This window comes from Aulonocara sp. 'chitande type north' Nkhata Bay, linkage group LG17, assembly GCF_057382095.1.
Source record: "Aulonocara sp. 'chitande type north' Nkhata Bay isolate Kocher_YH1m ecotype deep benthic linkage group LG17, A_spYH_male_GT1.1, whole genome shotgun sequence".
NCBI lineage: Eukaryota > Metazoa > Chordata > Actinopteri > Cichliformes > Cichlidae > Aulonocara > Aulonocara sp. 'chitande type north' Nkhata Bay.
This window is the reverse complement of record NC_141360.1, coordinates 22,366,733-22,383,200: the sequence shown is the minus strand read 5'-3', so window position 1 is coordinate 22,383,200 and position 16,468 is coordinate 22,366,733. Positions and strand designations below refer to the sequence as shown.

The 16,468-nt window shown below is 41.0% G+C and overlaps 1 protein-coding gene across 3 annotated transcripts in view; it reads right to left on the bottom strand.

Annotated features, from left to right (window-relative positions):
* The window catches only part of plxnb2a.1 (plexin b2a, tandem duplicate 1), a 232,844-nt gene that overhangs the window by 159,071 nt on the left and 57,305 nt on the right, over positions 1–16,468 (bottom strand). For all 3 annotated transcript variants that reach the window (XM_086270118.1, XM_086270120.1, XM_086270119.1), the window contains exon 2: positions 7,025–7,082. The gene's annotated coding sequence lies outside the window, so the exon portion shown is untranslated. The remainder of the gene's footprint in view (positions 1–7,024; positions 7,083–16,468) is intronic.

Here is a 16,468-nt window from a genome sequence, read left to right as displayed (position 1 = left end):
TACTCAATAATGCACAGTCAGAACTTTAACTTGTATCATATCTGTATGACGGGCCAGCTGAGCGCTCTACATCCAGGCAGCACCCTTGCCTAAAGCAAAGGAGTAAACTAAGATTATTCCCGATAGTAGGAACATGTTTGTGCAAGATGGAAGCATGAATGACCTGAGAACAATCCAATTCTCCTGAAATCTTCTTGAGTTCTTGGTGAAAACACGACTACTCAGCCATAGCCCTTCAGAGAGAAGGATTTGGGATCAGTAGGTTTAAAGCCTCTGGGGTAAATGAAGAGTTAAAGTTAAGGTTTTGTTTTGGAGAGTTTGTTGGGTCATCTTTGTTTAGAAGGCTTCGCTGCTGAACATTTGGTACTTGTCGCAGTCACTAGCATTACAGCCAGCCCATTGCAACCCTTGAACAATTCCTTGAACTAGCTGTGTATACAACCCAAAAACCGCAATTTACAAAAACCAGCAAGAAAATTACAACACTTCACTCAACAGGATCTAAAGTGTATTTAAAAACACCACAAACTGCACGTGTGCATTTCAACAAACAGTGTTCGTCTCAACCGTTGTCTATGAACAGAAGTTCTTGGAGTTCCCGTCTCAGTGGTCTGAAATTTGAGCCTCCACATTTGGTCAAGAGGCTCCTGGGAATATACGGCCGGGATGATGAGAGGGTGGGTGAATACTGGATGTGGAGAAGCGTGTCTTCCTAACACAGGCTGGATCAGAGAAAGAGAATATGGATAATGCACTACCTGGGGTCAACAGAGGTCTTCCCTGTGTGTATAAATTTTAAGTATGAACAGCACTGCTTTTGAATTTTAACTATAGGGCTGGACATCTGTCGATCGCTACCATCGCTACAGTCTGATGATAGCTGAATGCACACTTTGAAATGTGTAAGTATTGGTGACAGTTTTATGTATTTACACTCAGAAGTGATCACTTGATGTCACGAGTCTGATGTTTAGTTCTAATTAATGGAAAAATCTGGAAATCTATGTTAGATGCAGCTAATTGATGCATTTTTATTTGGTCATCTGTGAAAGCCAGTTTCAAATTGCTCACATTACCCCAATGCACACTTTTATGTTACCCATCTGCCCATGTTCATTTCATTTCCAGTCCACTGCAAAACCACACGTTACCTGATGTGTTTAGTTCTCTGTTGACCTCTTTTATAAGGCCAATCATTCACTTTCGGTTTTCTATATTTTCTGCATTTTGTGGTGGACCTAAGCTCCTGTTCCCCCTTTTCATCACTATTTGGTCTCAATTATTGTCCGTCACTCACTCACGACCCTGTGTTTATTACCTTATTTGTTAGTCTGATCAACAAATATAAAAACATGTAAGCACTGTTTGACAAACTTAACTTAAAGTCCATTTAATGGGTGTTTTCCAGAGCTTTCAACCACAGAAATCGACCCATGTGCACACCGGTTACAGTTTAAAGTCCCACACCAGCCTACAAACCTTCAATCTGAGACTGACTGCTGTCAGTCCCGAGTGGGATCACAATTGTTCAGAGATGGATCGCCTCCAAACAGCACTAACCATGGCTCGGTTACAATTGTGAGCCTCACATTAAGGTCCTGCATTTGAATCCAGGCTGGGGCCTCTTAATACAAATCTTCTAGCAAACAGCAATTCCCTCCCCCCAGTTGCAAAGAATTTGGATCCTGTGAGTGAGCCCTAATAATCTCACACTATTCCACTGATGTTCAGGTGGCAGAATTGCAAAAATAGCAAAAGACAGGAAAGAAGATTATAACATGGATGCACCAAGCTTTGATTTTCAGTTCAAACTGGGCATCAGCGGGAGCTCTTCTGATTTAAGGTGAAACAGCCGAGTGGAAATGTTCCACTTCAAAGGATTTACCACCTGATATGATCTCGACTCTGTTCAATACACACTGTTAAATACTAACAGACAGTCTTTTGTTGTACTTAAGACTGTTTATGATAATCATCAGCACAGCTCCACAACTGTTTCATTACTGCAGAACTACTTCCTGTGTTGGACGCGTTATCAGACGCCCCTTCCTGTGCTCTCTCCATCACCCTGACAGCCTCCCGTGTGTGTTGCAGAAATACTGCATGTGTCTGTGTCCATTGTGAGGCTAAATAATAAGAAGGCACTTAAGCAAAAGGTATGTGTTGACACAGCAACTTCACTTTAATGAAGCGACTTTGAGAATTTTATATGATATAGCCCACAGAAAGAAAAGCAGTAGGTCTTTGTCTGAGTGGAGGAATTTATCAATAAAATACCACAGCGCTCTTACACTGTACCCCGTGAGGGTGTAATACTCATTATACAACAGAAAGCTACGAGTAAAAACTTGTTGGACTGATGAAAAGCAGAACCAGCATTTTTACATTCTTACCACTAACTGCAGAAAATCTCTGTGGCCATTTTTGAAACAGTGTTTTCCAATCCCATGCATAGCAGACCTACTCCAGGCCACAGGTGGGACCCCAATTGGCCACCCCTACCAACATCATTGTACTAGAGTACGGTCTTGCAGTGGCCAACAACACTGGATGAGAGCACGGACAGGACCAGCAGCAACATAACTTCATGCATTTACTGACGTGTAATGCAACTTTCTGCTTCTACTCCACTAAATATTATATTTTATACTCTACACCGTTACTTTAAATTACTTTAAAGCTTTAAAAAGTCAGCTTTTACAGTCATTCATTTACAGATATGTTGCATTATTACATAAAAAGCAAAGTAGAAACATAATTTTCTATAATTGCTATTTGATTTTCAAAGTGCATGTATTCTCATTATACATCTTCTGGATTTATAAGCTACTGAAGTAAGTAAACATTCAAATGTACCTAAGTAAAAAATCTGAATAATCTTTATTTACCACTTTGCAAACTGGTGAATGTATCACAGCATTGTGTTTAAACAGTTTTTCAAGCAATGAACAAACAACAGGATGCACAACAAGATCTGTTCACCTTTAAGTTTTCATGGTTTGTGTCTTCATCAGTGTCAGTGAAGCCCACTACAGCCGAATCAATGACTGTGCTCTGACCTGTCAGTCATGTTTTTATCATCGGTGTAAAAAGCTAACAGCCAAAATCAATGTTCAGCTGACAGGAAACTTAATTCAGAGTTAACTCCAGTGTTTGACCTGCTGTTTGCACGACATAAAAGGTCAGGTGGAGATAAGAGTCCCAGGGATTCATCTTCTGTCTCACAATTCCTCAATCACTGATCCGTTTACCAGTTCTGAGTCATAGTTTGCTCCGATATATTAAAAAGCTACAAAAGCCAAAATTTGATTTCTTTAAATAAAAGTTTTAAACTTAGGTTTAAAATGAATTTGTATATTAAAATGGTGACCCCTTTCTGCAGCTGATTTTACCACTGCTTTCCAAAACAGGCCATAAGAAGTACTGATAAGTAGGGCTGGGCCATATTATAAAGTTCACGGTAATACCGGTATAATGTTAGGCAACGATAGGAAAATGAAATATCGCAATAGAATGTGAGTAAAACGCGCGTGCGCAGTGCCTTTGTTTTCATACGCACATGGCCGATTCTTGAGTGAAACAGATGAACCAGAATTGGTTTGTAAAAACGGTGCAACTTCAGTGATGTGTAACTGGTTTGGTGTTTGTCCGTCAGATACACGACAAAGCACATTTTTTTGCAGAACATGCAAGCAAGCGGCCGTCGCTATTGTCGTATTTGTCGGACTAAGATGCTCTTAAATCTGGGAGTAATCTGGGTCCTAAACTCCGTATACTTCAGGTCAAACAACACTGCAGCATCACTTAGAGTTAAAAACTGTCTAAATTCTTTCATCTTCAATAAAACGATCAGCATTGCTGCTTTACCAGGTGTAACTATGAAGTTTAACTTCCAGGCATCCATGAAAACAAAATTTATTACATTTAACGGAGTTAGAAGTTAGCAGGAAGCTAGCGGAAGTTAGCTCGCTAGTTACCTAAGCATGATATTGCATGTTCTGACGGAGAGATTTCTGAAAAAAATCAAACGTACAGCTCTGCTATCACTTCCAACATAAATGAAGACAGGAAACTAAACAGCAGTGACGTTTGTAGGGTTACTGAAGTTGGGCTAGCTGGTATATAATGATGTGCTACGTGATCGCTAGCGACACAGCTATGTTAGCATAACATAAACAGTGAAGCTGGAGGACGAACACTAACACTTTTCCACTTATAAAAGTTAACGTGAAGGTTCCTCATGGTTAGAGACAAATGCAATCGCATGGCAGGATACTGTAAACGGACCAATCTTCAGTCAGGAGAACAACTGAGATAATCCATCCACAATACGAGGTTAGTCATTAATAGACTGCAACAACATGGGAATAGAGCCGCTGCCAGAGAATTCAACATTAATGAATCAATGGTACAAAAGTGGAGGAAGCAAGAAGAATGAGTTTAATAAAGTTTGATTTATCTGACTGCTTTGTTTCGCTTAATGTGCCTTATAATCCCGTGCACCTTATGGTCTGAAAAATGCGTACTGCACAATGCAGTTTAATGTTGCAAAGCACCTCTTTTTAACTTCAGTGGATATTATACATGGTTATGCTCAGGATATGTCAGCCCATTTCTACTGGAAATGCCTTTTGGTTAAACTTTCAGCAAGGAATTTGCATTTGCACTGTTACATTTTTATAAAGCTTTAATGTACATAAAAACCAGCTTCTTGTTTAAGTGAAAATAAATGGAAGGTTGTCTTTTTGCGCTAGTAATGTTGTGGAGTTGTATTTTGTCTCGCATCAATTATATCGTCAGTTATATCGTTATAGCAAATTTTCAAATATATATCGTGATAAATATTTTTGGCCATATCGCCCTGCTCTACTGATAAGTATAACAGAAGTGAAGGGAGGTTCTTGGAAGGGAAGTTTACAGTTTAATGCTGCTTTAGGCTTAGATTGCTGTCGGACTTCCCACAATGCACTGAGGACTTCTCCTTGTGCCATTTACATGACACTGTGCATGTTTTCTCTTTCATGTAGTTAGTTTTTTTGTCCTTTTTCTGTTCTCCAAGATGTTTGCCCCTCCTTGAGCCTATTTCTGTAGGAGCTCCCTTCCTGCTTGAAGGGAGTTTTTCCTCTCCACTGTCATTAAGTGCATGTCCAAAGGGGAACGCCTAATTGTTGGGGTTCCCCATCTAATATTGCAGGGTCTTTATCTAAGCACCTTGGAACAACTGTTGCTGTGAACTCGAGTTGTTTAAATAAGATTTGAATTAAACTGACGCTCGCATCCAAACACTTCTGAATAGAGTAAAATATGTTAAAATTAGAGATGGACCGATCCGATATTACGTATCGGTATCGGTCCGATACTGACCTAAATGACTGGATCGGATATCGGAGAAAAATAAAAAATGTAATCCGATCCATTAAATATCACGAAAGCACCTCACAAAACTTGCAACACGCCGTAACTCACCTCAGAACGTTAGCACGTCGGAGCAGTATGCATCACGTGATAGAGCGGCTGTGGCATGCGGGACCTGTGGTCTGGATAGCATTTGGAGCTTCGCTAGCAACCTGGCATTTCATCTCCGACAAAGTTATCCCCGAGAGAAGTAAAGCAAGTGTGTAAGTCCATCTCTGAATGTTTGTAAAGCATTCCTGCGTTAAGCTTAACGAGCGACTGCCTCTCGCTCTCCGGCTGCTACTTCAATCGTGAAACTGCTTAAATGATCAGCTGATCGGCTTTTCTGTCGCGAGTCCGTCTTTGTTTTTGGCCCACTTTGCACCAGAAAGAGGAAACCAGCGGCTGAACAACAGCAGCACGTTTAAGCTTGATAAGCTGTTGTTAGAATTTATTTATTATTACTTTCTACTCCAGGATCTTTTTCTACGTAGCTGACGCTGGTAACTGTGCAGGGGCGGATCTAGCAAAGTTTAGCCAGGGGGGCCGATAGGGCATTAACTGGGAAAAGGGGGCACAAAGACATACTTTTCTTTCTTATTCTCATTTAAAATGTCTAGCTTTTAATAAATAATTATCTGACACACAAAGTTTTAATTTGATGTAAAATGAATAGAAGTCAATTACTGTATATAGTGACTATTAAGTCTAATATATATACCCTAGTAAACTATAGTACTTTTTCCTTTGGGAAGGTACCATCTGTGCAGTCTGCAATTTTGTTGAAGAAAGATGTTGAATCTATTTAATATTTCTTGAAAAATAATTGATTTCTGTGCATTTTTTTTCACACTGCATCAAATTAAGGTTGATTACGTCGATTAAGCATCATGAGGTGGAGCGTGAGGGGTGGTTCCCTATTTTTTATTTATTTATTTTTGTTGTTGCTGGGAGTTGGAACCCTATTAGTTAGGTTGCTTAATATTTATGCTAATTACTCTTTAAAATACCAGAATAGGGAGGATGGTGTAGGTCTAAGTTTATTAGATTGATCAGTATTGCTGAACTATGAAATATTTTTTTTGTATACAGGTATAACAGAATAGCTTTAGTGTAGTTGTTGTTTTAAACTTGAGTATGAACTTGCAGACTTGCAAAATGCAGCAAGATATTTTAAAAAACAGTTTTGTTGATTAAAAAACACTATATCGGATTCATATCGGTATCGGCAGATATCCAAATTTATGATATCGGTATCGGTATCGGACATAAAAAAAGTGGTATCGTGCCATCTCTAGTTAAAATGTATCTCCCAGTGCTCCCAGAGGTATACAGATGTTTTAAATCTTAGAAAATGTGAGGACCTACATGAAGCAATCAGATGAAAGACTGCTAGCACCCTCAGGATGAACAAAAAGGTGGGGTTCAGTTGAGTTCTCAAGCAGGCAGTCCACCAAATCATCAAAAAAAAAAAAAAAAATCAATATTTTCCTTCAATCACAAGTCTACCACTGAGGTCGTCATTGAAATAACATCGTCAGGTGGCTGAAAGCAGGTCCTGAGTGAAGCTCTGATTAGAGATCTTAGAAGGCAAAGAGGGAAGATTAGGGTGGAGGTGATCAAATCTTACCTGTTCAGTGATGAAGCCTGTTGAACCCTGATGACATGAAGAACCTCTCTCTCCTCACCTACGAAAGACACAAGAGTTGAGTTTGTTATTTCCTTTAGTTATACTTGGTAAACTTATTGATCAAAGCTTCGAACATAAATGCATATTTTTGGGTTCGATGGTTTAAACATTCAAAAACATTGCTGCTGTGTGAACGCGGCCCGGCGAATCACTCGTAGCTTTAAATCTGAACTCGCTAATTAACTCTCCCACGGAGTTCGACTTGAAACACACAAATTAACAAAATTGAAGCGATGAGGTTTACGCCACCATTTGATAGAAGGTTAATTATGCTCAGAAACAGCTGAAAAACAGGAGAAAGAAGCAGCCAGGAAGTAAACTTCAGAGGAGACGACACCCCCACACACCAACGCTGCTCATATACACGCACATGCTAATTACGCCTAATGCAGGAATCACTCAGCCTCCAACTTTTTTGTGACTCAGCTCAATCAGACTTTAGTAGTCCATGTGATCTGGACCAAACTAATCAACCACCTACACTACCAATCAGCCACGAGTCAGAACACTTAACTCCACAGCCTGGCAGGGTGACCAAGCTCAGATTAACGCAGTCTTCAGTACTTCACAGTTACCCCTGATTAAAGTGATTTCATGCCATTCATGACACGGCGCCCCGATCCCGGCTCTTAACATGCAGGAATTTCCATCGCACTTCACACAAAGGGAACTTTTAAAAAACGCTTAACATGAATCTCATAGAAAATGCATTAAATGCACCATTAGCTCAATTTAAAAGCTCAAAGGCAACAGAGTTGTTCATATAAGCCAAATGTCTGAAAAATATGGACGAACCAACTGAAATTCTACACACTAAAGTCCACGGAAAGACTCCATCTGATAATCTGTCCTTCAGAAAGAAAAGATTTGACTGATCAGAGTTATGAGTTATAAAGATGAACCTGTTTTTCCTTCTATGGACAAACAGTTCAGTTTTCTCAAGTTCTCTTCTGCACAAGCTTTTTTGGTGTCAGTGCCAGTAAACAGAGTTTCTGACAATGTGTGCAGCATAAACGTTATAAAAACGGCACATTTTAACCGAAACCGCAATCTTTCACTGAATCTAACCAAAGGGTTTTATGCAGGACATGAAGCTCCCAAAGCAGCTCCCGATGAATCGGTGATTCCTCAAACGCTACCCCTCCTCCAGCCTCCCAGTGTGGACACCTGTGGCTTATCTGTGAGGCATCAGAGAGGATTTTTAAACCTCTACTTAGCCATGAAATGAAAATCTTTAGATTTGGAATATGCTCTGTGAGGTGTGCCGTGGGCAGAAATAAGCAGCGCCCCTGGAGCAAACAGCACACAGAAGAGGTTCACCTGGGTTCAGAAAGGAAACCTGTTGCCAGACCTGAGCTGTGGAGCGCTCCGCCTGCTCCTCTGAGGTCTGCTGAGTCTGTGGACTTACTCCACTTTTAGTTCTGTAGTATTTTACCTCCAATGAGTGTAAATGTCATTTTTGTATTTTGTACATTTTGTTCTTTTATATTCTTTCATCCGCTGTCCCCTTTTTGAAAAGATTTTGCACCATCTTAGATCAGTTTTGTAAAGTGCTTTGTCTTGGAAAAGCACCGCATAAATAAATAAATATGGTTTGCTCCCTCTCGCTGTGAGGCAGCAGCGCCAACAACCGCGCCACGCTGCAGCCCGTTTGATTCCTGAAGATGAGAATGATTTGTAAATGCTGTAAAACGTTTTGTGTGCACATGCTGACATCAATAATCGGCTCTTCCCTTGAAGTGGATTACATGACGCTTCTCTGTGTCGCTGAAGTTTAGGTGCCTGTCAGGTGTCCATCTGCGAGCAGCGTGCTTATGATCAGCATTTTTAACAATCTGCCAAATCAAACATGCGGAGCTACCCAGTGTGGCGACTCCTTGTGATTAAGGCAGCGTCTGAAAGATTTTGGATGCGTGTGAAGACTTCAATGAATCAAAGCAACAAGTCAAAGACATGGTAACATCTATTAATATCTACAGGTCTTAAAAAGTAGTGGTTAACAGCTACGATTTCAGTTAAGTCTGTTTTCAGTTCTTTTAAAAATAAAAAAAGATAATTCGTATTAGCTTTGATATTCCTCAGAGTGTACCCCTGGGAAGTTGTTGCTGGTGATTAGTGCCGATCCTATAAATACACACGATACAAACTCTGCTGGGTAAACATGCATCCAGCTGCCGAGTGTCAAACGATTAGCCTCTGTTTGACCTGCAGCCCAGCGATAAGTTATTTCCTCTAACATTCACACGCCCGACTTGGCTGTTTGTTCTGGAGGAAAAAACCCAGAGGGCCTGCTCAAATTTGCTGCATTGTTTAGCTGAAAGATGGCAGTTTAACGACTGAATTCCTCGTTAAATACGTTGCTTATTAATCCTTCATCTTGTGAGGCGTCATTGAAAATTTTGAGGCCTTCTGAAATCGGCTTGCCTGCGTCTCAGTTCAGGCGTTGCAGCTGGAAATTCTCCATCTAAACTTATAACTTTATAATAACTTTGGTTATCTTTCTACAAACATTTCCTTCTCTCTGTGGAGCACTGAGTGCTGAAATATAAATGAATGATTCTGTTAACTCTAACTGGAGGTCAAACCAGTGATTATTTTCATTATGGATTCATCTTCTAATTACTACCTTATAAAATCCACCAGGCCTTTAGTCTCAGGCTAAAGATATTTAAATTTAAGGTTTCATAAAAGACAAATAAGCAAAATCCTGACACCGTATGAGCTGGAAAAGAGAAAATAGTTACGGATTAATTTTCTTTCCTTTTGCTTTTTCGTTTTGCTCCTCTGCATTAGAGCACGGTGACTAAAAAGGCCAGATTCTTTAGGAGTATATCTGCTGGTGATCCCATTTGTTTAACGGAAAGAACTGAAGCTAAATTAAACTTTATTTGAAAGGAAATGCAAGATTTAGTTGAAAATGACAAAGAAAAAAGCGACTTAAAAAGATAAGAAAGCTGTCAGTTAATATTTTCTAGTGCTTGATCCTCAGTCCATTCATAATGCATGACAGGAGATAATTTTAACGCTCTCAGGACTCTGATGTTGGAGGTGATCTGGACCTTTTCCCCATTTCATGCATGAAATAAAAAGCTGCTTTGATCAAATTTGAAAAAAAACCACGCGCTTTAATGAAAGCTGAATCAAAGCGTTCCTGAATCCAATTCTGTCTTATCGTCAGTTTACCTGTATCGCTTTTATTTGAACTGCAGTGTGAGCAAGAAGTCAGAGTAGTTCCAGGTGGATACTGGAATCCATTGGGGGCTCCTTTTGTTACAGATTCATAACTTATTATGGAACGAATTTCAAGTCAAAGCCGACGTGCGTCTGACTCTGTAGTCTCAAGGTTGCATTTAGCATTTTGCAGGTGATGTGGTGCCTCTGGTTTCATGACTCTTTGCAGACTAGAGAAAAGCATATTGGGGTTTTGTTCATGAGAGGGGAAAGGAGAAGTCAAAAGTCACAGCTCCTATTTCCCTGCCCTGATCTATGGCCACGAACTGAGAAAAAGAAGAAAGAACAAGATAGCAGATTCCCTCAAAAGCCAAAAGCGACACCACAGCCGACGCGAGTCTCAATGAGAGCTGAAGCTACTGTTGACCAACTTATGAGTAGATAGTAAACACATCAGATCTTACTAGGAATACAATAATGCTGGATATCTGCACTGATATGGACTTGGTTACATGTTAGGAATGAAAGAATGCCACATCGTTTGACCGAAATGAAAATCATCAACCTACAGAGGGCTGAATTCAAAACCATCCTGAAAACCAAAGAGCAGAGCATTTTGCCAAAACGTCACTGCAGCAACTCAAAACAGTAATAGTAGTTTGTACGCTCCCACATGCTTGCATACAAGCTCCTAATGAAATAACGAATGGTGTCCTGGGGGATCTCCTCTTGGATCAGGACCATCACTGAACTCCTGGACAGTGTGAGGTGCAACCTAGCAGCGTTGGATGGATCAAAACATAATGTCGATGAGGTGTTCTATTGGATTTTGTTCAGGTGAGCATTAGGGCCAGTCAGTGGTATGGACTGCCTTCATCCTCCAGGAACTACTTGCATAATCTCACCACATGAGTCAGGGCATTGTCGTCTACTAGGAGGAACCCAGGGCCCACTGCACCAGTCTGACAGTGGGTCCAAGGATTTCACCCAGATACCTGATGGCTGTCAGAGCATTGTTGTAAACTGTGTAGAAGTCTGTGCCCTCAAATGTTATGCTTCTCCAGACCATCACTGACCCACCATGGAACCTGTCATGCTCAACAATGTTAGAGGCAGCATAACTGGTGTAAAACCAACGGTCAGTTATGTTTCTCTATAAATGTGGAGAGAGCTTTCAGGTAAGGCGAGGAGCTCGGTTATTTGACAGCAGAAAAAGAATCTTAACACTTTCACTTTTTAATCAACTGGATATTTTGCATTCCTTCAACATTCTGTCAATCGATCATGCATGTACCACGGGGTAAATACAACCTTCTGTACTGCAGCACAGCATCCTTGAGACTTAAGCAGTCTATTATTCAAAGGGAGTGGGTGTTCATGTTTCTGTGTCTCGCTTGTTCTCCATAGTGGGACGGTCTTATATACACCGCTATGTATTTTCTGAAAAGACACAGACACATATGTGGAAGTTGAGTTTTTCCACTTAGAATTGAATCAAAGAAAAAAAATCTGTCACAATGAGACAGTAACACTGACAGTTTCTTTTATTAAACACTCTGTAACAGAGGACAGGTTGACAGCATGAGTACCTCTTTACTGTTTTTATTGTATTTAAGGCAACACTTGTGTCATCCACTTTCTTAGTGCACCATATAAAAATCATACCCAGGCTTTCCAACCCCACAGAACAGCTTGAGGTGTCTGCACACTATTTTCAGCACAGATTTCAAGGTGTTGTGTTGCTTTATATGCCTTTAACCCTTGGAGGGTCCTTAAAAAGACATCCACCTTTAGGCCTAAGGACAATAAATGTCCTTAAGACCCTCCAAGGGTTATTAATATCAAGTTAGATAGACAACGGAGAACATCAAGAAAACTGGATAGAGTTCCCTCCTCAAACCCCATCTGAACTCAATTATGCAAGGCGTGATGAAAAAAGTTCCAGAAATCAGCCCATTAAAATAAATAAAAACATATTTTACCACATATCCTCTCAAAACTCCTCTTCACATGCACCTTTTTCAGTACAGCCGTTACTTTTCAACATCCTCTCATTAAGTTCTGCTCACTGCAATCCTCAGCATCAAGTCTGTGTCATACTGACCTGGCTTTTATCGACTATCGACAGGCTCGTGTGATGACAGCTAGGTCGTTTTGTGGTCGTTAGCAACTTTCAGTGGGAGAATTTTTTATTTTTTAAGACCAAAGCTCTAAGGTCCAGTCATGAATAGAATCAGGAGCATGCAAATGCTTTTTCCAATGCTCACAGAGACCACAGACACATAAGTTTACTACGACAACTAAAGGAGTTTTTTTGGCCATTCCTTTCCTAATAGCAAGATTTAGCTCCCCGGGAAATCTGTCCACTTTCTTTCTGCCATCCATCCATCACTCATTATTCACACAGCACTCTAAGAAGAGAATCACAGACTTTCCTCTTCCAGGCCACCTCCTGTGGCTCTACTGAGGGGCACTGAGGCGTTCCCAAGCCAGCAGGGAGGTAATCTCCTTAGCATGGCCTTGATCTTCTCCGGGACCTCCTCCTGGAAGGACTCCCCCAAAACTCATCCTTTAGGAGACATCCAGGAGGCACCCACGAGGCATCCAAGTTGCCCAAACCTCTAAAACTTTCTCCTTTTAATGGCGAGAGGTAGCCGTTCTACTCCAAGTGCCTGACTCAGAAAAACCCAACTCCTCCTCATATCTAGAAGGCTTAATCAAGACATCATTTAATTTTCCACTCTTGTATCTGCAGTCTTATTCTTCCAGTTACTACCCAAAGCTTGTGACCATAAATGAAGGTTGGAGGGTAGATTGACCAGTAAATCCACACCTTTCCTTTTAAGCTGAGCTCTCTTCATCACAACAGACTGGCACAGCATCCATATCACTGTAGATGTTGCACCAATCCCACTCCATTCTCCCCTGACTCATAAATAACACCAAAAGATACTTAAACTCCTCCACATGGGCAAAAGTTCACCAGCGACCTGGAGTGGGCACTCCAGCCGATTCCAACTGAGAACAAAGGCCTCAGACTTGGAGCTCATTCACAGCATAACCACTTCACATTTGGCTGCAGACAGTCACAGTGCAAGCAAGGCTCAATGAAGCCAATAGAACCACATGATCTGCAAAAAGCAGATGATGAAAAACTGAACACCACACCCTCCACCCTTTGATTGCACCAACTACTGTCCAACTACACAGGACTAAGAACAGGACTGTCACCAAGTGATCTCCAACTAACAGTTCTGTTCGAATCTGTTCAAACATGCACAAGAAAGGGACCCTGAAGAGGAGACTGGCCACATTTAATTATAGTAGCTATGGTTTTTAATTTTTGTCAGCCGACACCTAGAACTATTTCTAACTGATAGTTTCAGGAGGAACTTTGCTCCCGAAGGTAGACACAGAGGCTGGTTTTAGCACTTAATGATGAAGCCATTTCCCTCTAAAGCTTGTGGAGACAAAAACAAAGATAAAACAGAACAAATTTTGTGTTTGAAAATGTGTTTCAACAAAAGAAAAAAGTCAAGTTGAATGTCCTGTAGTGGTTGAAAGCACAGTTAACCTCTGCCATGTACACTCAGATCACTGCTGGTTCTGAGTTTAAAGTCAGTGCCAATGTAAAGAACACTTTCCAGCTTGGTGTTAAGTTACTCATAGCATAGATATTAAGGAAGGCCCTGGTGGCTGGAAATCCAATAAAGGGAGTTAACGCTTGCTTTCTTGGAATTTCCCTCCCCTATAACACTGAAACCATATCAAATGACTGGTGCTGACAGCAAAAGCGAGAAGATAAGTATGAGTGTGTCAAGACACAGGAGTGAGGTAAACATATACACACAACGAGACGCAGAAAGTGCAGAGAAAACATAAAAAAAACAAGCTGAACAAAAAAGCCACAAGAGGACGAGGAAGACAGAGATTTAGGTTCAACATGTGCAAAATGAAACCTGCATGAGTGTACTGTAAACACACACTGCTGCTGCAGCTGCATGACAGATGGAGAACAAGTGCTGAATGCTGTGATGTGATTTACAGGTTGATGTGCTTTTCCTCGCAGAGATTGTCACGATAGTTTATTATACTTTAAGTCTTCTAAATCAACACACACACATGCACACACACACACACCGAGTGGAGAGGAGTCTTGTAAATCAGTTTTGCTAGCTGGTTTTTATCTGAGAAATGCGAGCTATGAGAGCAGGGCGGTACAGCGAGCTCAAAGCTGTGCAGCCGAGCCATCTTCCCCCTTCAATGACTCACACGCAGGCGCTGCCTCGCTGAACAGCAGGAAGGAGGCGAGCGGCTGCCAGGTTGAGGTAAGAACAGCATCATGCTGTGCAATTAATGATGAAACATGATGAAAATACACTGTATGCCTTACTAATGTCTGAACACCATCATATCCACACATAACCGACTCAGCTGCTGCTAAACTAGTTAGATGGGGTAATTTCAGACCAGTCCAGACAGCTTTTGCAATCACCCAAAAATCTAGATGGTGCTGAAATGATCTTTTTTTTTTCCTTTTTTTTTTTAAGCTCTCAAGTGCATCCCGTCTCAAGTTGCCTTTATACAAGCGACACAGGTGTTCTTTAGGCCACAGTCAGTGACAACCACCCTCCGGAACCCCAGTTTACAAAGGGAAACATAAAATCACACTGAAAATGCTCAAAAGAGCAAATAACAACCTAAACATGGTTAAAAGGTTGAATTCAGTGGTGTTGTGGAAATCTATCCTACCTCACAAACCATCCAACCTGTTGTTTCTGCGCATATGCACAACACAAAACCCTAATTTACTTCATTGTTTTGAACCCATTGTAAATATTTGTTATGGTTATGGTGAGGATTAGGGTTAGGTTTAGTCAGAAGTCACCATCAAATTATAATACGGGTAGGACGATTTGCCAAAGTAGGACGGTTTCTCAGAACAGTGGCTCAAGTCAGTAGCCAGCAGCCACATCCCCAATTAAAGACAGCTTAAGGCCTCACTTAAACGAGTGATTTATAACAATACCAACTGCTTGTAGAGTCATCGTGAAAGGTGAAATGAACCATATTTCATATCAGGATGTAAATTGGACGTAAAGTTGGACATTTTAACATAACCTATTGGGACTGACAAGCATTTAGAGCCTCAAGTGGACATGAGAGGAACTGCAGTTGCGCTTGACTGCCTGCAAGCAATGCATTAACCAGCCACTACTTATATCTAAAGTACTTTTCAGTGCTTTAATTACTGATCGTAGGGCGACCGTGGTTCAGGGGGTTGGAAATCGCATCTGTAACCGGAAGGTCGCCGGTTCGATCCCTGGACTCTCTGTCCTGGTCGTTGTGTCCTTGGGCAAGACACTTTACCCTACTTGCCTACTGGTGTTGGCCAGAGGGGCCGATGGCGCGATATGGCAGCCTCGCTTCTGTCAGTCTGCCCCAGGGCAGCTGTGGCTACAACTGTAGCTGCCTCCACCAGTGTGTGAATGTGAGAGTGAATGAATAGTGGTATTGTAAAGCGCTTTGGGTGCCTTGAAAAGCGCTATATAAATCCAATCCATTATTATGATCGCCCATAGAGAGCGTGTCTCAGCTCATTTAGTTTTAAACTCCACCTACAGTCCAATTTGATTTTGAGTGGGCTGAACCAATAAAACCATCGTGTGTCAAGAAGTACAACCTTTTTCTTCTTCTCAACCTCTTTAATGTACAGCTGAGAGAGGTTATAAAAAAAAAAAAAACAAAAAAAAAAACACCTGTAATTTTAAGAGCAGATCCAAGTTCTTCCACATTTTCTCATTCTGACATTACACCCACAATATAATGCAACAGTGGCTCTTTAAAGGCACAAGCCTTCACATGCTGGACACTCAAACTAAACACGGAAAGTCTTTTACTTTTTTATAAAATAGTAGTGCACTTTATTGAAAAACTTTAATTATTAATGACTTTACTGCAATTTTCTCACTTTGTAAAGCCGTCCGGCGGCCCAGACTGGAGCCTCTGATGGGCTGTAAGTTTGACACCTCGGCCCTTCAAAGGTGAGCTTGCACTTTAAGTCTTTGTGAAATGTGACAGCCACAGCCAGCAATATAGAGCCGAAACCATTTTCGATTACTGGCTTAGTCCACTACAGAAACTTAATTGCCACTATTCTTATAATCATTTTAAATCCCTTTTCAAGCATAAAACATCCCCAAGAGTTTCGGC